The 23,067-nt window shown below is 45.4% G+C and overlaps 1 long non-coding RNA gene across 1 annotated transcript in view; it reads right to left on the reverse strand.

Moving 5' to 3' along the window:
* The window catches only part of LOC144341215 (uncharacterized), a 117,456-nt gene extending 95,307 nt beyond the window's left edge, over positions 1–22,149 (reverse strand). The window contains exons 1-2 of the long non-coding RNA XR_013418090.1: positions 21,818–22,149; positions 17,316–17,441 (exon numbers count right to left, since the gene is read on the reverse strand). This is a non-coding gene — a long non-coding RNA (uncharacterized LOC144341215). The remainder of the gene's footprint in view (positions 1–17,315; positions 17,442–21,817) is intronic.
* Between the last annotated feature and the right edge of the window lie 918 nt (positions 22,150–23,067).

Here is a 23,067-nt window from a genome sequence, read left to right on the forward strand (position 1 = left end):
CTGCATTGCAGCAAATCAATAAACAAGCCCGTCTTTCATGTCAGTAAGGCGCTAGCTGTGATTTCTATCTGCATAATGAATATAAAGTTGGGACCCTGGTTACTGGGCAAAAAGGAAGAAGAGCCCAGGGAAGGAGCTTAGGGAGAAATAGAGAGATGAGAACAACCCACAGCTGGGGGCAGGTTTGGAGAAGCTTAAATCTAAACTTATTTTTCTGCCTTGTCACTTTGACTTCTAACATTTATGATTAGTAAAGAAGCAAATTAATGATATGGTAAACCCAAGAGTGTCTGCAGATGCCTTCTGCTTTTGTGTGTGTGTGCAATCTTTAAAAAAAAAAAAAAAAAAAAGACAAGAAAATGCGAGGACTTCAAAGTGAAAAGAAAGAAAATAAATGTTTGCTCTTTCTACATAGTGGGGAATTCTGATCATTGGAAAATGTACTGGTCATCTGGAGTCCAAATGCACACCCCAGCCAGGGCACGGCAAACTTGGACCCGTCCTCCTCCTCATGAATGAAAGCCAAGGCCCTCTCTTCCCAGCCGCCCCCACAGGCCAGCACTGGGAGGTGCAGATGGAGCACATGGCAACTCTGCCATGCTGGAAGATGCTGAGGAGAGGAGGGCCCAGGCGTGGGACAAGTGTCTCTCCACAAAGCAGGAAGCAGAGCTGCACACTCGCCCCCCAGCCCCGGTGTCCCCCGTAATACCAGCATCTGTCTTCTACTTTGGGGGTCAGAAAACTCTCATGGTAACAACTGACTTTTATCCCCATAACACTGCTGAGAGATACTAAGCAGGTATCAATCACTTCTAGGAGAGAAGTGGCCCAGGGGAATGGGATGCTGTGCCTCGAACAGAGGGATTAACTCAGGGCAAAATCAGGACCAGGACACAGCCCACTCCCCACTCAAGCTTGCTGTATAGGGTTTGTTCGTTGGTTTGTTTGTTTTTGTTTTATCCAATTCACATTTCCATTATAATTGTATAATTGAATAATTGCATACATTGTATTTAGATACAATGTTTGAAAAGATCTGAAAAGAGAAAAATACTTCTTAAAAAACAGAAACGAGTGGAATCATTCATGTTGAAAAAAAAGTTGAGTGTAGCTTTAAGGGTTGCTGGTGGGAACAGCCCTGGCAGCTTGCCTCTGGTGGATGAGAGTAAACCCCCAGCCTACCTGCAGCCTTCACCCCTGCCCAAAAGCAGGAGACCCCTCTAGGTGAGCCATGTCTTGTATAAACACCGCTGGATCTAGGGCATCATCTACCCAAAAGGCAAACATTATTTTAAAATAGGGGTCAAGGAAAGATAAGTTCTGTTCAGTTGACCACAGCACTCACTAAATCCACACACACAGAGTGAAGAAGAGGGTGGGGACTGGCAAGGTAGAAGGGGCTTGTTAATCACCAGAGAAGCAAGGGACATGACCCAGAAGAGAAGAGCAATGAGGAGCGAACAGAGAAAAGATCAAAGGAGCAAGATACAGAAACCCAAAATTCCCCATGAGAACAAAGCAATAGTAATTTCTCACTTTCCAAAGGAGTAGTCCATTTTAAGGTCTATGTACACCACAGGTGAAAGGATTGATGCCAATTATATAAGCAGTTAGTGTGTCAGTTTGTTCTTGCATTGCTATAAAGAAATACCTGAGACTGGGTAATTTACAAAGAAAAGAGGTGTGATTGGCTCACGGTTCTGTAGTCTGTGAGCCAATTAAACCTCTTTTCTTTGTAAATTATCTTGCAGGAAACACGATGCTTGCATCTGCTCAGCTTCTGGGGAGTCCTCAGGAAACTTACAATCATGATGGAAGGCAAAGGGGGAGCAGGTCATCTCCTGTGGCCACAGTAAGAGGAAGAGCGAGCAAGGGGAGGGGCCACACACTGTTAAACAACCAGATCTTGTGAGAACTCTATTATAAGCACTAAGGAGATGGTGCTAAACCATCAGAAATGACCCCCATAATCGAATCACCTCCCACCAGGCCCCACCTCTAGCATTGGGGTTACATGTCAACATGAGATTTGGGTGGGGACACAGATTCAAACCATATCAATTAGTTTGCTAAGAAACGTCAAAAAAGCACACACCCTATCAGCAAGGAAAACAACAAGAATAAGTTCTGGCGAGCTTTTTAGCTAACCTGGGGACAGACCTCAACACAGTACAGTAGCAAGAGTCTCAATCAAATGATGAATACAAAATAATCAATACTTGGTGAATGGATCAATGATTAGTCAACCAGCAAACTCATTCTTTTAATTCTTCAGAACCCTCGTGTAAATTTACTGAGGCCAAAAATCTATGAAGCAAGAATCATTTTCTTTGCAAGCTGAAAAGTAAATGGGCCTGCAGGAAGCAAAGCTAAGTTAAAATAATCAGGACTTGATGTGAGAAGAGACAAATTTTGATGGTCAATAAAAGAAAGGCATTGCCATCTGGAACGGCTGAAGATGAACTGGGCTAAGGGTCCGATGCTGGCCTCCTGGTCTGGACCTAACGCTGATTGGTCAAGCTCTCAGAAGGCATCAGCTTTGGGCGTTATCTCTCCTGCTACCTAACAAGAGGTCAGCAAGGCTCGTAACGCCCAAACATTCTTCAAGGGTGGCTTCTGCTTATTCTAACAAGCCTAAGTTTGAAGGGTCTAGGAATCCTACGCTAAAACGCTCCCTATATAATTCTTCCAGGGAGATAGTTATGTTTACTAATGGAAAAGTCTGTCTTGGTGCCAGAGGTCTGAATTTCGAAATTACCTCTTCTATTGTAAATTCTATAAACTCAACTCCTGGGACTAGACCAGGGTCTAAATTCTGAGTTCCTTCTTTCCTGAGGGCAATATTGGACATTTCCTGATGCTTACAAATGTGTCCCACGATTTAGATGCATTGAATCCACTCATTAGGGCCATCGTTCCCACATTGAGGCCAAGACTCAGGAGACCAGGGTCTCCTCTCTACCTCGCCACCCCCCAGTCTTTCTGCTCTGCGTCCCTTTCTTAGAGGTCTTTGATTTCAAAGCGAGCTCTGTGCATCAAAGGCTTGTGTGGTGAAGAATGCGGAAGGGGAAGAACTTGGCCCAGGGCAGCTGAATGACTTGGTATTGTTTGAAATCACAAGAACCGCTTTGGTCAGTTTCTGACACATGCTCGATCTCATATTTCTCCCCTTTCGTTTCTGCTGTATAAAAGAATAACAGAGAAAAAAACATTCTCAAAACGTACTCTGGGAGAAAAGAGGTACAGATGTGTGTCCTTCCTTCCTTCTTTCTAAATCTCTGTGTCTTAATTACCATAGAGTTTGCAGAGTGGAAAAGAAAATACCTACCATAATACAGGAAGTAATCAAAAGCCATATCATGAATTTGTTTCTCCTCCCTCACTATGAAAAGCTAGAATATGAATAGAATGGGAAAGTCCATTAGAATAATTTGCTATTCATCATGAATTATAAATGACATGATGTACTACTCATACATATCTAATATAAACTTAAAATTTAGCCCTGTGAATTGCCTGCTGAATGATAGAGGCATGGCCATTTTTCTTGGAGCTGGCATTAGGTTCTCACTGGGCTTTAACCTCTTGCTTTGTCATTCTGAGATAGGTGAATAAGCCAGTCTGTACCATCAGCCCCTAACAGCACAGAGAACGCAAACGCTGTTAGTCCTGCTGGTGAATGACCGAGGGGAGATCAGTCCATGTTTCCTCCCTGAATCCAAATTAGTCTCGCAGCTGGAGAGGCATCAGTGGCTGATAATGGCCTAACAACCTCCAGCACTAACAGATATGACCTCGGCGGTGGTGACAGGAATGCGAAATGCTGGCTGCGCGTGTGCACACCACCACAGGAGCTTGGAGCCACCTTGAAAAACAAAATGTCTTAAAATAAAAAGAATAAGGCCAATCAATATGTGGCGGATATCACAACAGCATCTTCAAAGCATCAAAGCTGATTCTCTTCCAGTCCCAAAGAAAAAAGTATGTTTCTAGAGATCCTTAAAATAACGAGGAATATTGCCATTCAGGCCATTCACTTAAGGAGGACTATGTGTTCAGGCCTCCCTCCATGCAATTCCATGCCTTTTCTGTGCTCAAACATCTCCAATGTCCTGGTGACCAGGTGGACCATCCAGGCCCTTGGCCCATGCTGAGCCATGCTCCCATCCCCTCTGAAGACCAGCAGCACCAGGAGGCACTTTCCTTGTGTGCCGTGTTTGAAAGAGATTTTTCTTTCAAAGTTAACGCGTTCTTTGACCACAATTGTTCACTCGATGCCATTCAATGAACACGTCCTGGGCATCTACCCAGGGCCAGGCACGGGGTTTGGGGTACAGCTGACCCATGAGGAACCCCTGTCCCATAGAACAGGTATGACACAGGGACCAGGGGGACACCCCCATGTGGCGATGGGGGTGTGGAGGAGCAGACGCAGGACATGGCAGGAAGACACACAGCCCTGCAACGGGCCGGGAGCAACTGCTGCTCTGGGGTGCAGATGAACTTTGCTTTCCTATAAGGAAATAATGCTCGAGGTTGGCTTCCCTTTAAAAGACACCCATAGATACTTTTACCCTAAACAAATAAAATTATGGAATACTCCAGGTGTGTGTGTGGACCACATACTCACTGAAATCTTAGCCATGATTATTGTCCTGAAAAATAGAAAAGCCACTTTGTAGTTTCCCCATGTAAGAACCATGTGGTGAAGAGCAGGGCCTGCCTACCAGTCTGTCCTGTATGAGCGTGCAACTGGCCGGGACAGTAGCCTATCCCACTGATCATTAGAGTCTATCACACAGCAAAATGCACGGCAGAAAATAAATCCTTCAAAAAGAGACCTATTTGCAATATCTGAAAACTGAGAAATCACAACTAACAGGTCACAATGGACGGTACTTAGAGAAACAGGAAACAATCAGAGAATGAGTTGATTGTGCTTTTGAATATAATTTGATTCAATGGTTTCTACTTGGAGCAATGATATTGACACATAAAAGAGTCACTGATTTTAGTTTCATCATGAGAAACATATAAATGTAACATATATGTGTGAAAAGAAAGATATTTTATTCACAAAGAGTCAATAATTACTATCTCTTCTGGTGACAGCTCTAGCCATGTGCACCAAGGTGCAAAGCCAGGACCCACCCTGGGCCGGGCTCTTTCTTTCTGGGTTGACATGGCTGCCCTGCACTTGGTTGGCCTCCAAGACAGACGAAAAGCTAGCAAGCAGCCTCAGGGAAGACCGCAGTGTACTCAAGGTGGGAAGCTGCAATTTCTCAAATATCAAAGGATGTTCCACAATGTTGTCTTTTCCACACTGCAATTTTCATAAATGAAAGCTTAGCCCTGAGCTCTCATGGAAGCAGGATTGGATGTGTGGGGAGTCTGAAAAGCTGGTGCGAGGAGTCTGGTGCCCTCTCTCCCTGTTGCTCTGGTTCTCTGGGTTGAGAAATCCCTATCAATTAATCACTACAAAGGCACACAGACATGCACTCACACACACATACATGCACACACGCACATGCACACATGTGCACACACGCGCGCACACACATACATGCACTCACACACACACATGCACACACGCACATGCACACATGTGCACACACGCGCACACACATACATGCACACACACACATGCACACATGTGCACACACAATGCGCACACACACATGCATGCACTTGCACAGGAGGAGGGCGCTGCCTGGTTTGCCAGCCTCCTCCTATTATGTCCTACTGAGACCAGAATTTAGGCCTTCCCCAGAGTGAGGGCCCTCAAAGTCCAATCACAAAATACACAGCAGAATCGTGGTTGTGTTTTTACCTTCTAAAAGGTAACAATTTCCGTGCGAGTTGGATTCAGCGGACAGTAATTACGCAGACGCTTAGCATTCCCCACATCTTTGTCCATGCTGGGGATGCTTTCCCCGGCTGGGTTTCCCCACAGTGAGCTCAGCGCCAACTCGGGAGGCAGCAGCTGTAACAGGACATGTGGAACTGAGACGTGACCTGTGGAGCTCTGTTCCCAACAACTGTTTCACCTTTGTGACATGTGCCATGACAAGCAGCCAGCCAGGGAGAGTATAGCTACTCCAGTTCTGAAAGGAGGGTGGTGACTCTGGCCCACAATCAAGAGATGCCAAGGAGTGTGTGGGCTCCCACGGCAAACACACCCAGCAGCAGCAGCTCAGCAGCTCAGCAGGCCTCCTCACTTCCGGCCTCTCCACCTTCCTAGCTCTGACCAGTGAGGGGCAGGCACATCCTGTGTGTGGAGAGACTCCACCCTCCAGTTGTATGGAATCTACGCATCGGACCCAAGGCGGAAGCCACGGGAATGGTAAGGATGAGAAGTCCACTCCCGCTGGGGCATGCTTAGTGGCATTCCTGGGCCCCAGCGCTGGGCCATGCTACCACTGGGCAGCTGCTGCAGCAAGAACCAGGTCTAGCAGACACCACCGTCCTGCTGAGGCCACAGGACCCCATCTCAGCAGCAGGACGGTTCTGCACCTCAGGAAAGTAAAGGACAGTTCTGCACCTCAGGATGGTTCTCCCTCTTATTCTGGGGTAAAGGGTGTAAACCTTCCTCTGTTTCAAGTAAGAGGACGTGGGAGTGTTATTTTGCTTTCAACAAAGTCAAAAAAAGGAAAAAGGGCAAAGGGATTCTTGATCAAAGGATACAGACATTCACTTATAAGATGAGTAAGTTCTGGGGATTTAGCTGCAGCTTGGGGACTTTAGTTAATACAACCATATTGTGTGTTTGGAATCAGCTCAGAGAGTAGAGCTTAAGTGTCCTCACCACACACACACACACACACACGTAACTCTGTGAGTTGATGGACGTGTTAATTACCTTGATTGTGGTATTCATTTCATAAACGGCATGTATATCAAATCATTGCATTATACACTTAAATGATGTAAATGCATAATGTCAATTATACTTCAGTAAAGCCGGGGAAAGGGGGGAAAGGAAAGGAGGACCCACATAGTTGACAGGGGCCCAAGGCAGCCAGGTGGTGGCAGCTGGCCCTCGTCTGTCAGCAGCAAGGCAGGAAGAACCAGGGCTCTGCGGTGAGTGCTTCCATGTCTCAAGGGGAGGAGCTGATGCCCATGAGACAGGTCTGGGTTGGGCAAGCATCTAGAGGAGCCGGGGTTGGAACCGGGTCTAGAAGATGATTAGGGTTTTGCCAGTTGGAAAACGGAAGAACAAAAACCAAGAAGGAAAAGCGATTTTCTAAATAATCGGGTTTCACACTGAAATCCCTTCCTGCCCCCGCTTCTCTGCACCTCACTGGGTCTTCCTGGTTCTTGCAGGGGCTCCCACTTCATGTTTCCCTGCCTCCCTCCACCTAAAATAAATGCCAGTGCCTTTCAAAGGCCAAGAATTAAACGCTTTAAAATCCTATGCCAGAAATGGAGTGGATGGTGCTGAGAATGGGATTTGAAAGAGAACAGAGAATGGCTCCAAAATAAGGTCTTTTAGAAGTAGAAAAAAATACACAAACAAGTAGCAAACAATTGGGAAAGTAACAAAATTGGATTCAAGTGTGGTTTGTATGGTCACCAAGCCACAGGGACCCTCAAGCCTTGCTGTGTAGCATTAGGTCCCTCTAATGAGTATTTCTGCACAGCCTACATGGGGAAGATGACCCCAGGGCACTGAGGCACCTCTCATCTGAGCCCAGGGCTGGGCAGGCCAACCAGGGGTATCTGAGCTGAGCCTCTCAGCTGATGCATGGGTTGAGATTCTTCAAGGCATCATCTGCAGGTGTCAGGTGCAGAGATTAAACCTCCACTCACTCTCTATGGATTTCTGGGGCTGCCTTTCCTGGAGTTGCTGCCTTCAGTGAATATGAGTAGAAAGCCACCAAGGACTTGGGAAGTGAGGAAGAAAGGACCAGGAGGCTGGCTGCATGTGGAGTATGGAAGAAGGTGTGTGGGTGATTTGTCCAGGGTTTTCTCATGGGGTGCTGTGAGTTAAATAGCATCCCCCACACAATATGCTGAAGTCCTAACACCTGGTACTTGTTGCTGTGACCATCAATGGAAATAGAACCTTTGCAAACATAATTAAGATGTGAGCTAAGTTGAGGAAATGCTGGAGTGGAGTGGGTGCTAATCCAATATGACGGCCTTTCCTAGAAGAGAAGAGGCCCAGGAAGACACACAGAGACGGTCTTGTGAAGATATGAGCAGGGACTGCAGAGGTGCTGCCACAATCAAGGAACACCAAGACCTGTCTGCTGCCACCTGAGGCCAGGAACGAGCAGGGAACACATTCTCCCTGTGAACCTTCACGAAGGAGCCAACGCTGCCGACACTTGGGTTGTGGACTTCTGGCTTGCAGAGTACATTGCTATTGCTGAAAGCCACTCAGATTGTAGCGACTTGCCATGGCAGCCACAGTAAGAAAATACAGGGGACAAGTGTGAAAAATTATCTGCCCTCACGTGAAGGAAGCTAGGATCCTCCATGCTGGCCAGCGTGGATGAAGGGGAGCCTGCATGAACGACACGGCCTGAATTGGCATTCTGGTGTTGTTAGGCACCCACGGCCATCAGCCTTCCTCCTATCTGTGGCTTCATCTCTGAGCATAGGAGGGTGATACCACCAGACACTCACATGCCAGGAAGGGCTGGGGCGGCCTAAGTCCTGGGCAGCTGTCGTACCTCTACCTACTTTTCCTGTAACACAGCGAACACCTCTGCCTTCTTACCACTCCCCTACCATCGCATCCTTGTCCTCTCTCTGCATGTCTTACTTCCCCTCATCTCCTTTACTTCTCCCTCTGCCACTAAATCAGCACTGACGCCAAGACGTCGCCAAACTATTAATTTCCTTTAAATGGCAGCATCTCTACCCTCCCATTTAAACTCCAAAAGGCCGTTAGTCCATCTTCCTGCCATCTCCATAGCCAGTTCTGCATCATCCCTGACTTTGCATTGTCAGCTTCATAGCTCTGCTGATCAAGCAACGTTCACTGAGCACTTTCCGTGGCCAGCAGGGGCTGGCAGCATCGTGCAACCTCTCGGGACAACCCACAGAGACAACTCTGAGGCAGGGGCATCAGCCCCATGTTGAATGATGAGATGGCCAAGGCCAGTTTCCTTTTCCAAGGTCACACATCCGGTCTACCCTTGATATAGAAATTTTCTAATTCTAACTGTCCTCCCGTACAGAGTCTCATGGCCACTCCCATCTACTAGTGATGGACCATCTCCAAACCCCTTCTCTAGCCCTCTGTCCCCTCTGACCCCCAGGGAGAATGCATGCAGCCTCTGTCCTCTCTCCCACTGCTGTCAATCAGGCCTCTGGAATTTACTACTCTGGTCCTGCTCTCCTACCTGAGCGTCAGTCCCATAACTTCCACTCCTCAGAGTGACTCCGCTGAAAACCCTCCCACCCTTCAAACACACTCAGTTGAACTCATTACCCTGGCTCCGTCCTGGGTATTTTCAACCACAGCTTTCTGTCTTAGTCTGTGCTGCTCTTCTCCCTTGACCCATATCCACTACTTGCGCTCAATCTGGACCCTCTGTGCTCTTTCTCTCACCAGGCAGGTAGCCACCACAACCCGCTGTTTCTCTAAGTGTCTGCAGGGTGGTTTCTCAACTCCATATCCAAGGCACTGGCTCTTCTCTTGGTGTGCTGAATGCACCTGTCCTCACCCTACATCCACTCAGGAGCAATGCAGACTCATAGAAACAGCTCCCTGTGGTCCAGGACACCATGACTACCAGCTCTTCTTCTACTCCTCCTTCCTGACATTTCTTTCTAGTGTCAATCCTGGTTACTACTAGGGTTTTGTTCCTGACATATTCAGAGCTTTCTGCTGCATTTTTTTTGGTAGGGGTTGCCTTTTTTTTTTTTTTTTTTTTTTTTTTTTGAGACAGAGTGTCACTCTGTAGCCAGGCTGGAGTACAGTGGCGTGATCTCTGCTCACTGCAACCTCTGCCTCCCGGGCTCAAACGATCCTCTTGCCTCCGCCTCCTGAATAGCTGGGACCACAGGTGTGTGCCATGACACCCAGCTAATTTTTTGTATCTTTAGTAGAGACAGGGTTTCACCATTTTGGCCAGGATGGTCTTGATCCACTCACCTCGGCCTCCCAAAGTGCTGGGACTACAGGCATGAGCCACGGCACTCAGCCCATTAGTAATGGCAAACATGAGCCGATCTTTATGGAGTTCTTATTCCATTTATTATTTCACATGCATCACTGCTAATTCTCACCACAGCTCTGCAAGGTACTCACCACTGTGTTCAATCTTTAAATGGTGAAAGAATGGCCAACAGGTTCATGAAAAAATGCCCAACATGGCTAATCATCAGGGAAATGAAAATTAAAGCCACAATGAGATCTTGCCCCACACCTGTTCAAATGGCTACTGTCAAAAAGGAAAAGGAGAGCACACACTGGTGAGGAGGTGGGGAGAGGAAAGCCCTTGCACGCGGCTGGGGGATGCAAATAAGTATAGTCATTATGGAAAACACTAGGGAGATTTCTCAGCAAAATAAAACTAGAACGACCACAGGACTCAGCAAGTCTCGCTCCTGGTGTTTGTCCAAATAAAACATAGCCGGTATGTCAAAAGGATATCTGCACCCCCATGTTGATTGTAGCACTATTCATGGAAGCAAAGATACAAAATCAACTTAAGTGCCCATCAAGGAAGAATGAATAAAGAAAATGTGGCATCTATACACAGTGGAATACTATACAGCCTTCAAAAAGAAGGAAATCCTGTTACAACAACATGGATGAATTTCGAGGACATTATGTGAAGGAAAATAAAGCCAGGCACAGAAAGACAAATAATGCAATGATCTCTTGCATCCATGCACGTACGTATGCACACGTGGCTATAAAGACAATTGCGGTAAGGAACTGGTTCTTGTGCTGTACTTATGAAGGCTACATCCCACTCTCTGCAGTACGCAGGAGAGCTGGTGGTGAAGGGGCAGGAGACCAATGGCTTGGCTCAAGTAGTCAGGCATGGGGAGCAAATTCACCCTTCTTCAGCCCTTTTTTCTATCCAGGCCCTCAACAGATTGGACGAGGCCCACCCATGTTGGGAAGTGCCATCTGCTTTACCCAGTCTGCCCATTAAAATGCTAATCTCATCTGGAAACCCTCTCACAGACACAGGCAGAAATAATATTTATTTAGCCAAATATCTGGGCACCCCATGATCCAGTCTAGTGGACACACAAAATTCACCATCACCTGCTCTGCCAGGAACCTCTGTTCCTCGGCCAATGAAATTATCCTGGCAATCATCTTATCCTGAATTGTCTTTGCATGTAGTTCAAAAGTGATCTTCAAGGCAACCAAGTCAGATTACCACGAGTTCCACATTTTGGGGCACTCGAACACTATCATAGAGAAAGAAAAGATAATACGAGCTCATGGAACGCAAGACTCAATGTTCATGGCCCCCCTTCTCTTCCAACTCCACTCCTCTTGGAGTCTAAGCATGACCTTGCTCAGGTACCAGCCTGCGAGCCAGAGAAGGCAATGTGACTGATCCCGCTCACTGCCCCCAGCCTTTCTCAGCCCTTCACCTTGATCTCATTAAGCAAAACATAAGGAGCTGATTCCACAGCAGACAAGCAATTCGATGGTTGTAAAGTGCTTACTCATGTGAGGTAAATTAACTCCCACAAAGCATTATTCACTAATTTGCCCCATTGTAAAAATGTCATTGACTACATGGGGCTTTTTAATGTCTTAGATTTCTGGCCTAGCTGTTAGCAGCACTCAAAACATGCCTTCTCTTGAACATGGAGGAGGGAATTCTCCATAGGGTCATTCCAAAATGGCAGCTTCTGCTGCATCGAATAAAATGTGTACACCCTACTAGATTTTACTGACACCCAATTCTTGAAATGTGGTTTCCATCTTCTGTGACAGGTAAGTAAATTCCATGCCATTATCATGTTAGTTGCTATCATCCAAATAGTGTTCCCATGTAAATGCGGATACCACCTAGACTTGATTTTTCTCATAATAAAAGCATCTGGTAATATCAACATATCCATGTCTTTGTTATAGCAATTTTTATAGTTGTTTGAGGCACATGAGATTGGAATGAGAATTTTAGAGGCTGATATTTTCTTTTCCTTTTAAAACAGTTTTTAACCAAAAATTACCTTTCATGTAATAAAATAGTATGATTCATGAGAGTTTAGCTTGAGGTTCTTTCCTCATGGTACAAACTCTAGAATATGCTCTGCAATACATTCAGACAGATTCGTGACTCACATTTGTAGAGGTTTAGAGTTAGGACTATTGAGTCGTGGGGGGTTTGAGGGATGCTGGTATGAATAAAAGTTTTGTTAAACATGTTCCTTCTTCTTTGTCTTCATTGTTTGAAGACTCTTAATGTCTCCTTTTCTCTAAAACTCTTTCTAATCCCTACAGATTGTTCAAAATCTCAGTTTCCTGCTCTTTGTAAAGGCAGAGGGATGAACCCGCACACGTCAACACCTCAGAAACACCCCTCGGGCCCTGGCTTCCACCCCACAACCTGCCTAACCCCTGCTTCAAAATGCAGCCAGCGGGGCTAGGCTTTGAGACACAGAGCTGATGGTGTTGCTTTCCAGCCCGAGGCTTGGTGGCGGTCCACTGTGACCGCAGAGTCTTACACACACACACACACCCCCACCGACAGTGGACCCTGGAGGTCTGCCCTCCACACAGGGACCCAGGCTGCCACCTCTGGTTAGCACAACCTGAGTGTCTGGAACATTCCATGTTGGTTCCCAAGACCAGGCATTTGGTCCAAAGGTGCCCACACCCTAAATGCCACCCTCCCCCAACACACACAGGTATGCACACATCATCCCACAAGGCTGAGCAGTGTCGGGCAGCTTCTCCAAGTTATGACATAAATGGAATGCAGCTGTTTTACAGGGCTGGCCACACACCCATGGCAGATGCAAAGAGAGGAGGGATGCAATGCGTTCACTATTAGGACGGTAAATGTGGCTTATACAAAAAGGCAGGAGATACACAAATGTCAAACGTTTTAAGGGTATGGACAAGTGTTCAGCCAGGTTGAATACCACTACATCTATAATACACCTTAATATAAGACTGATTTAGAATGGCATTTTGAGATTATTAAACAATAAATAACACTTGAAGCAATACTATAGCAAAGACTTATCAGTATAATTTATTATACTGTATTATGAACATATGGTATTGATTTTAAGATACAGTATATAATAAAAGTTAGAAAACATACATATCTAAGACATATTTTACATGATGACAAAATTGTTGCTATATAATAGGAAAAACCAACTAAAAACTCCAGTTTCGCCACAAATGGAAACATCATCCACGAACCTGACCCAACACCCAAATGAAAATGAAAGTTTCCAATAAGAGCTCAGGTCTTCATACGAGGCACTCCCACCACCCTGGCCCTGGCTCCTTACACCCCTACAACCAACTCTGAACTGGGTAAAAGAAGTCACATTTTAATCGTTATTGCATAATTAATTCATTGTGTGCTTGGTTCAAGAAACGACCTGGATGACTCAGAAAGGTAATTTATATGAATCAGAGCAAGATTCAGCCAGGGTTCTGTTACTTCTGGCTTGTCTAAGTGCTGGTCTTCTGAGTTAACAACTGATGCACTACAACAGTCATGTTTCTTAAAAAATCCCCAACTTGGCCAGGCGTGGTGGCTCACGCCTGTAATCCCAGCACTTTGGGAGGCCGAGGCGGGTGGATCGCCTGAGATCAGGAGTTGGAGACCATCCTGGCCAACAGAGTGAAACCCCATCTCTACTAAAAATACTTTTTTTTAGCTGGGCGTGGTGGCGGGCACCTGTAATCCCTAGGTGAGGATACTAGGGAGACTGAGGCAGGAGAATTGTTTGAACCTGGGAGGCGGAGGTTGCAGTGAGCCGAGATCGCGCCACTGCACTCCAGCCTGGGCAACAGGAGCAAAACTCCATTAAAAAAAAAAAAAAAAATCCCCAACCCCCTGTCAAGTTCTATACACCTTCTCTCTCAACACATCCAGCTGGGCCAGTGTTTCTACCAGTGCTGGGAACCACAGCTGAACCCAGAACGGACAGGCATGGAAGTTAACCACACATGGCTCAGCCCCCTGCTGCATAGCCTTCATCTTCCCCCCAAGGACTTTACAGTTACCAACTTGTTCTCAGTCTAACTGTCTTTATATTTAACTTCACATTCAGACACCTACATTTCTGAATTTCTCCAGATAATTAATTGTCTCCTGCTTCCTATGAATAATGTTCTTTCTGCAGGAAGAAGCAGCACCATCTTGTGGGTCTAGAAAACTGTAAAGCTCCCCAAGGTCATGCTGAAAACAGGTTTTATGAGGGTGCTGAATTCAGTAGCCAGTTCTAAGATATAACGAGAACATAAGGAAAGACATCATCCAAATGATGGCTGCTATACATATTAAAGAGGAGGTTTAGTAAACCTTGAAATACAGATCATAATCACATTAATATGCAAATACTTAATTATTTAATAATTATCCAATTATCTTCATGTGTCATAGGTGCAAGAATAGAAGAGAACCTTCTACTCAAGGCTTCTCTCTGCTGATCATAGCACAGTTGTATGTGATTTTGATCATAGATGTTCTTTTGCTAGAAACCACAAGGCAGGGGATGAAAACTCCACACAAACCAGTGTTTAGTGCGGCATCACGGAGGCCATTGAATACTAGGGTCCTATAAGATTCCACATCTCCATCACTTTGAGAGTACTGCCAGTAATACTAACTTCTGGTGATGAGTGACTTACCAAGGGAAATTATAGATGATGTTGAGTTTTCTATGCTGTTTCTTTCTTTTTTTTTTTTTTTTTTTTTTTGCTAAACATAAAAGTATCTAACAAATTTGGGAAGAATTTCATCCAATGTGCTAATTTTTCTCTATGCTTTGACACTTAGGTGAACGCAGAGTTTCTCTAGAACATGCAAGTCACATGGTTTCCTGGTGAATTAGGTGTTACAATAATTAAAGCAATATCAGACACCAGGTAAGACTCCTTCCTACAATGAGAGCTACATATTTATAAAATAGTTGAGTTGCTCACAGTAGAATGGGTAAGTGCCTGGTGATTACTCAGAAGACAAACTAGTAGAGGCAAGAGGAGGAAACGGGTCACCTGCTTCCTTTGCTCCCTCTTTCTTCCTTTCTAGTTACTGTGAAACAGACTTCTTTCTCCCCAGGCACAGGAAAGCCCCCTCTTTTCCCTCCTTCTCCCTCAACACCTTCTAGGCAGCCCAAACACTAGATTTTTAAGCCCCTGATACTCACAGAAAAGGGAAACCAATTGATTGATGACTTCGAAAATCTAAGAAGAAATCGTTAACGACCCCACTCTGCTAGTATTAAGTGAGTTCACAGCTCAGACCGCTGTAATTAGTGTTTCCATTTTCAACATTATTTAAGGCAAAAACTATAAAAACAAAAGTAAAGTAGAAGCCAGGGTTTGGGAAAAGATCGTAGAGCCTCTGAAATAATAAACCAGACACACAGAATCATGGGGGGAGCTAGAAAGACACCCCAGTGAAAGCCAACGAAAACCTAAAATAAATTCCAGACACTAAAACCAAGAAGCCCTTGATGAATGTAATAGGATGTATAAAGTCACTTTGTTAACTGTGCTCATTACTCTCAGGAATTTATAACATATTTTGAATAAAAATAATTAAACTAGAAAAATGTTCGTTCAACGGTACCACCTGCATTTAGCCCCCACTCTCCAAATTTCTTCTATGGAAAATTCCTCGCTTCTATTTGTAATTAATTCATGTTGTCTCTCATTTTAAGTGATTGGAAAATTACTTGTCTCCCATCTCAGAAGACGGTTATTCACATTAGTTTGAAGAACATGAAATGGCCTATACTTGTCCCTGTTTGACCCATAAGAAAGGTCAGTTTCATCTGGTTCATGGTAATGCATATGTTGATGCCTTCTTTAGTAAAGAAATATGCATCCACCTCCAAAGTACTTTTATGCATAATCTTCTCTTGCAAAAATTACCCACTTGCAAGGCAAAGTCAGTGACCCAAAGCTTGAACCACTTATGATATTGGGACAAAACCCTTTCTCCATGCACAGTTTGCAAAAGAAAATGGAACTGAGGAGCTTAGAAATCAGTGGGTGTCGGAATATGCAGGGAGTATAGAGATGAAGTCTTGAATAAACTGGGTGAGAAGTAGATTCCTTTTGATTGTTGTCTCTTGCTTTTTAATGTGCTCAGAAAACGGCTGTATCTTTCAGAGTCTCTCAAGGATTTTTAGATAAAAAGAGAGGTTTTATCTTTGCATGTCTATAAGCAGTGAAAACTCCGGAGACCAAAACCTACAGGCAATTCAAATAAACTAAATCCGATCAAGGTAATATCAATGCCAGAATTAGAAGAAAACCCAGAGAGAATATCAATAACAACATTAAAACAGCAGGTTTCAACTGGAATCAATAGGCAGAATAAACAGAAAAAATTAAGTCACAAAGTGTTAGCAGATAAAAGCTCCCCACTCATTAAAATTCTGTTTGTCTTTGTGTCTTTTTATCAATGTACCTATATATCTGTGCAAGTGTATCAAAGTTTGTAATGTAAAAGAATGATGAAATAATCTAATTAATTTCCGGTGTCATTCTACATATTTCTTTCAAGTTGAAACTGCAATATTAACAATGGTTTGCAGTTTAATAAAATATCTTTATGTCCTATTAACTCATATATCAGCTTGTTATAAAAGCCACTTTCTATCAAATAGCTAAACTTCAAAAGAGTTTTGCTTTGATCAGAAAGAAAAAATCAGGTTCATTCCATTTGTACTGAATAACCTCACTCAGTTTTACAGAAAGGCAGTTGTCTGTAGCTGCTGAGCTCTCATGAAAGATATTCCAATGGGCAAAAAAATAAAAGAGATAGAATATATTGAGGAAACCATTGAGTAAGGGAAGTGTGCTTTTAACTTCAGCAGGCAGGGGAAACTGGCTTTTGAGAGCACAGGAATCCCCAGCAGAGGAGGCCCCAGGAACCTCCCAGAGCACAGACAGGTACCAGCCCCAGAGTGGAATCTCAGGAATGCCACCTCCACTAAAATTCCAACTGCTAGATTTTTTTTTTTTTTTTGACGCCTCAAATCCTTCCCATTGACAAGTTCTGTGGGGTTAGCAAAGAATTTTTAAACAATGCTCCTTAGTTGCCACAATGTAAAAATTCTCTTGACTGCAAGATGTGCCCCCATGCCATGTCCGGAGGTCTGGGCAGGTCTCTGTCTCACCTTACCTCTCATCGCTGGACAGTTTCCCTTCTGTGTCTCTGCCAGTGCCCTGTGCCAGGCTTGATTCTGCAACATCCGGGTCGTTCAAGAAGGGTAGGGGCTTCCTCAGGTTTTTCTCCTCAATGTAGCAGCTGAAATAGAAGTTGAAAATGAACCCAGCTTTATTTGTTTGGTATACTTTTCCAAAAGAGACTCCAAATGCACCTGTTCTTCTTGGAACAAACCTGAGTGGTCAAGGTTCTGGGAAAGACAAATGTGAGGGTCCCTAGAAAGGGTCTGCATCGACACGCCTGGTCTCCTTGGAGGTCAGCAGAAGCCTCGTGTTCCCAGCACAAATACCGTCTAACCTGGCCCCCTACCAGGCATGTGGCATTGCCCGCAGCACATTCTAATGCTGCTTGGGCAATGTGCTTTGCCTCTCACAAGTAGAAAGGAGCTTAGACCTAATGAGGAGATGAGGTTTGATGGCAAGAAAGTGTCCTGAATCTCAGAGACGGAACCCAAGCTGCAGGACACTGTCTTCGGGAATCCTAAGTTTCACAGTCAAGGAAAATGCCAAGTATGAAAGCAGTAGTCTAGAAAATGAGCCTGAAAACAATTGGGGTGTTGAGAATGATGACTGTGGAGTGGAGTGGGGTGACAGTTTCACTCTAGGAGGATCCCAGAACCCTGGTCTCTGAAGGCAGTCGGCAGTGCTCCTCTACTGGTATATAATTTTATAATTTTATTCATGTTGAAACTTTAACTTCAGAGACCACCCTGACAAACTGATAAAAATGCCTTTGCTACAGGGCCTTCCTGTATATTCTGGGGTACAGGTTTTGTTGTGTTGGTAAACTTCCTCCACAGAGCAGCATCCCCAGTTACCAACCCCTATGTCCCACCAGGGACCTGTAATCACTGTGGTGGCTGAAAGCACTTCCAGATCTTTCCAGAACCCATGCCCACCTGCATTTCAGGGAGAAAGCTGTACTTCCCCACTTCTTAACTAATTCAGGCCACATCTGGCCACTCTTTTGTAAATCTTAACTTTCTTCTCTCAACGATATTAATAGCATTTTTTCAAGGTGCCTCTTGACATTTTATTTTCCTTCCATTTTTTTTCATTCTGATATTTCTGTTTAAAAACAGCCAATGGACTGTCACAGTCACCAAAAGTCATTTCCAAAATGCAGGCTGTAAGCAAGTTGATCAATTGAGGTGCAGGACAAAAGTTAGCAATTAAAGCCTAGAGAAATTAAACTTCCTAATGGAAGTTTTACATTGACAATGGTCTGTGTATATAATTTTTAAATACTTTTTCATATGTTGAAGATTTTTGCTCATTTTTTTTTCACACATGGAGAGAAAAATTGTAAAACTTGGAGATACTATTAGTCTACCACAATGGTTCTCAATCCAGGGTGATCTGGGTCCCTGGGCCAGGTCTGGAGATACCTTGGTCCTCACATCGGAGGGGATTCTGCTGGCATCCAGTTGGAGGGGATGCAGGGATGTTATCAGGTGGCCTGCAGTGCACAGGGCAGCGCCCGTATGCAAAGAACCACCTGGCCCAAAATGTCTATGGCACCGAGGTTGAGAAATTCTGGTCTGTCAATTGAATCAAAAAGGTTTTGGCCTGAAGATGACGGCCCCACAGTGTGGTCATGTCCTCTAAGTCTAAGAGAATCTGGGGCCCCTCCCAGAGGTGGTGCTCGGCCAATATTCCTGTGCACTCCTAGAGCCTTTGCTCATTTCATTCCAGGACCCAGCTTGTAGGGGTCCCATTCAAGTTTCCTCACAGCCCCCTCAAAGTCCACCCAAGTCTTCCTGCTCCTGCGTGAGGAGTGGGCCTGGCCTCCTTAGTGGAGCTGTTCCATGGCTTGACTTTGTGACATGCTCATTGGCTTCCTCCATCCAGATGGGGTGTGCAGGAAGAAGTGACTGCTGACAACCTTTGCAACCCAATTGGGTCAAGGGTTTTTCAAGCTGAATGGATCCAGCTCCCTCATTTCACAAATGAGGAGCCCAAGGCCCAGATGACCTCAGATTTCTACATCACAGCACAGTCACCCCAACAGCAGAGGGAAACTCACATGCTCAAATCCCCAGTACTTCCTCCTGCAGGCTCCCATGCCATCTTTAACAGAAACAGACAGAACAACACTTCTAAACAAGGTATTTTGCATTAGGACAGAATTGTATCTCCTCTACAACAAACTTATTTTCATTTGAAGATATTTGCCTCATGTCTGTGCAACATGGATGCCTTCAAGAGCCTACTGTTTCTTCTCATGAGCAGTAAGACAAAATTCTAGATCATTTTCCTCAAATCAAACAAAGAAACACTTTGTAAACCTATTTGGGGGTGGGGGACTGGATAAATCCCTGTCTAATCACCTCATTAGACTGTTACAACCATCTATGGAAACACAGAAATTATCTCACGTTTTAGCTCTCGATCCTTCTCACATTGTTTTAAAATGTGAGCAGGGTACACCAAGCTCACCATGAGCAAAAGGACACCTTCCCCTGGCAGGGCTGTGCTATCTCTAGCCAGATCCAAGGATTGGAACACCATGGGGCTGAGCTCAGTTCCAAAGAAAACTTAACTGTGTTGGGTGTAGCTTGTCCAAGTCAAATTCTGCATGCGACAAAAATGAACAAAGGCCAAAGACACATGCACACGTATGCTAGGAAGAAACTGCATCAACTGACAAGCAAAATTACTAGCTAACATCCTAATGACAGGATCAAATTCACATATAACAATATTAACCCTAAATGTAAATGGGCTAAATTTACAAGAAAAAAGCAAACAACCCGATCAAAAAATGGGCAAAGGATATGAACAGACACTTCTCAAAAGAAGACATTTATGCAGCCAACAGACATATGAAAAAATGTTCATCATTACTGAGCATTAGAGAAATGCAAATCAAAACCCCAATGAGATACCATCTCATGCCAGTTAGAATGGCGATCATCATTAAAAAGTCAGGAAACAACAGATGCTGGAGAGGTTGTGGAAAAATAGAAACACTTTTCCATTGTTGGTGGGAGTGTAATTTAGTTCAACCATTGTGGAAGACAGTGTGGCGATTCCTCAAGGATCTAGAACTAGAAATACCATTTGACCCAGCAATTCCATTACTGGGCATATACCCAAAGAATTATAAATCATTCTACGATAAAGACACATGCATACGTATGTTTACTGCAGCACTATTTACAACAGCAAAGACATGGAACCAACCCAAATGCCCTTCAATGATAAACTGGATTAAGAAAATGTGGCACATATTCACCATGGAATACTATGCAGCCATAAAAAGGATGAGTTCATGTCCTTTGCAGGGACATGGATGAAGCTGAAAACCATCATTCTCAGCAAACTATCACGAAGAGAGAAAACCAAACACCACATGCTCTCACTTATAGGTGGGAATTGAACAGTGAGAACACTTGGACACAGGGCGGGGAACATCACACAATGGGGCCTGTGGGGCTGGAGGAGGGATAGCATTAGGAGAAATACCTAACATAAAAGATGAGTTGATGAGTGCAACAAATCAACACGGCGCATATATACCTACGTATCAAACCTGCATGTTTGTGCACATGTACCCTAGAACTTAAATAAAATAAATAAATAATTGAATAAAGGGACTTCCTCAAAAAGAAAACAGCTGCCAAGTTTTTCAAAACACAGGTTTCCCAACACCACAGAGATTAAGGGAAATTGAGACTTCCTTACTGAATCCTTACCTCCTGCTTGATGGTGTCATAACAGGGCTTGGCTCCTGGTTTGGACCTGACATTTACTGCCCATCAAGCTCATCCTGAGGCAAAGTCCACGCAGTGTAGACAGGTGACCTGCCTCACGAGCTCCATGAATCGCTGAGTCACTCGACCACTGTCCTAGTGGCCTCTCAGGAATGTTCCAGGGCTGAGAATGAACCTCGACGAGGAGATCAGAAGGCACTGCCATCTCCTTATTTTAACAGGATCCTGAGAAAACGTAACCTTCAAGGCCTAGGCATCCAACATTCCCGTCTGCACAGGCCTTGCAAGGAAGGCCAGGCCAGCCAAGCCCTGGCCTCACAGCTGCAGGGGCCATGTTGCTCCACATCTCTCAATGGGATCTTTCTCAGGGAAGACTGTTGGCGTGTAGAATGCGTTATGTACCATTCTTCATCCATGATACTAAGGCAGAGAATGCAGCGAGTGGAAGAAAGCATGCAACAAGCATAGGCATGCACGCGTCTCCCCTAACGCACATGTAGAGACTTCTCTCACCTGAGGTTATGGGAAACGCCCTGCGCAGCTGACCAGAAATCCGATGTTGCAGAGAGGAGCGTGGGTCCGAGGGAAGGCTGCAGCCTGGGAACGCCCGGACTGGAGGCCGTGCCTGCCCCACCCAACCTCGGACTTCTCAGGCCTCTCGGCTCCAGAAGCATTTTGAAATTCTTTAAGAAGCAAGTTTTCAGTGGGCTGAGCGGACTTCGAGGGCCCTGGCCACACTGACTTGGGCTTGTGGAGCTCCTCCCTGAGGCCTATGAAGCTCACGGTTTCCGCCCCATGGCCGTGGCTGTGCCTGGAAGGCCCTGGGAGCAGCCAGGGAGCGCGGTGCTTGCCCTCCACAGAGGCCTCCTGCGGGGAACAGGGCAGCTTCGAGCCGGCGGAAGGCGAGTGAAGCAGAGTGAAGCACACAGAGCCAAACCATATCGCCCCCACCCCGTGTGACTGAGTTCAGGGCCTGCCTTTGAGGCCCAGGGTCAGCCGCGGACTAGCAGGAGCTCCAATCCGAGCAGTGTCAGGGCGTGAACTGCGGGAGGCCGCCCCACGTAGCCCGCGCATGCGCACTCCCGCGGGCACGCTCATCCGCGCCGTCGCTCGCCTGCGCCTGCGCTGACCCAGGTGCGCTGACCCAGGTGCGCTGACCCAGGTGCGCTGGACCCAGGTGTGCTGGACCCAGGTGTCCGCCACCGCCGCCTGCTGCGCCTACAGCCCGAGAGTGGCCGCCGCCAGCAGTGGCATCCGGGCTGTCCCAAGTCATCCTTCGTCTGTTTCAGTGTCTTTAAGAAGCACTGGCTTTGAGGGATGAAAACGTCCACACGGATGCAGAGTCCGATGTTTATGGAAGATTTGCGCCCAGTGCAATCAGCTGTTGGCTCTTCCTGAAGATCACTGGGATAATCTTCCTGGGGTCCGAGTATAATACACCCGGCATACACTTTCCCATGCATTAGAGTTTTTAAGTTGGATAACAAATATATTATTAATCTAACAGAGAAAAAAAGACTTTAAAAATATAAGTGAGTAATTTGAGAGCACTCTCAAAACATAATGTTATCTAAAACAAGGAAATACTGCTTTCTCCCGACTGGCCTCATCCTTCCCTTGCAAAAGAATATCTGTCTAGGCCTACACTGTGGAATCCAAGAAAAAGTACATATGGAAAGTACGTTCCACTGGGGAGCCTGTGGGAGTGTGGACGGGAGGTGTGGGCTGGAGGCCACAGAGGGCAGCTGCTTCTACTTGAGGGGTATGTGGGGCCCCCTGGCAAACCAGCTGCTGTTAGGGCGAAGAGGGCTTTCCTCGGCTTCTTGGCTAAGCACTAAAAACCCAAATCAGAAATGAAATGAATATATTTTAACTTTAACCTATGACTATATTTGAGCTTGCTTGGTATAGTGATATGAAGTGTAGTGCAAGCAAAAGTCCCCAACTCGCTAGACTGTTCCCTTCTAAATGTTTCTGCTAGACTTCAGATGC

Source organism: Macaca mulatta, chromosome 6 (assembly GCF_049350105.2).
Source record: "Macaca mulatta isolate MMU2019108-1 chromosome 6, T2T-MMU8v2.0, whole genome shotgun sequence".
NCBI classification, from domain to species: Eukaryota; Metazoa; Chordata; class Mammalia; order Primates; family Cercopithecidae; genus Macaca; species Macaca mulatta.